This window comes from Chrysochloris asiatica, unplaced genomic scaffold (assembly GCF_000296735.1).
Source record: "Chrysochloris asiatica unplaced genomic scaffold, ChrAsi1.0 scaffold00068, whole genome shotgun sequence".
NCBI lineage: Eukaryota > Metazoa > Chordata > Mammalia > Afrosoricida > Chrysochloridae > Chrysochloris > Chrysochloris asiatica.
The window spans coordinates 11023120-11024036 of NW_006408586.1; positions in this window are offsets into that span (position 1 = coordinate 11023120).

A 917-nucleotide genomic window follows, 5' to 3' on the forward strand; every position below is an offset into this window, starting at 1 on the left:
AAATATGCACAAATACAGATCTCTTCCAGTCAGTTGGCCAGGTAGTTGTTTTCAAAATTTCTTGGCATAGATGAGTGAGTGCTTCGAGTGCCACTTCACTTTGTTGAAAGATTTCAGTTTGTATTCCATCAGTTCTTGGCTGTGTTCTTTGCCAATTCCTTCAATGCACCTTGGACTGCTCCCTTCAGGATCATTGGCTTTTGATCATATTCTACCTTTTGTAACGGTTAAACGTTGACCATTTCATTTCCTTTGGGTACAGTGACTCCAAGTATTTTTTCCATCTTCTTTTACTACTTTCTCCATTATTCAGTATTTTGTCCATGTTGTTGTTGTTAAGTACCATGGAGTTGGTTCATACTCACAGTGACCCTGAACAGGGTTTCCGAGGCTGAAAATCTTTACAGGAGCAGAAAGCCTATAGAATCCTTCAATACCCTAAGTCAAGGTTTGAAATATTTCTTCAGTTCATCCAACTTGACAAATGTTGAGCGTGTTCTTCCCTTTTAGTTTTCTAACTCCAGATCTTTTCACATTTCACTATAATATTTTACTTTGTCATCTAAAGCTGACCTTTGAAAACATTTTTTCAGATCTTTCAACTTCTCATTTCCTCCATTTGCATTAGCATATCTATGTAGGAGAACAAGTTTCAGAGTCGCTTCTGACATCCATTTTTATCTTTTTCTTCTTTCTTGTCTTCTCGATGACCTTTTGCTTTCTTCTTGTTTAATGTTCTTGATGTAATCCCACAACTCCTTGGTCTTCAGTCTTTAGTGTCTAATAAATCAAATCTGTTCTTCAGATGATAGCTGAAGTCCAGTGGGATATATTCAGGGTCATATTTTGACTCTTGTGAACTTGTTTGCTTTTCCTCAGCTTCATCCTGAATTTGCATATGAGCAATTAATGATCTT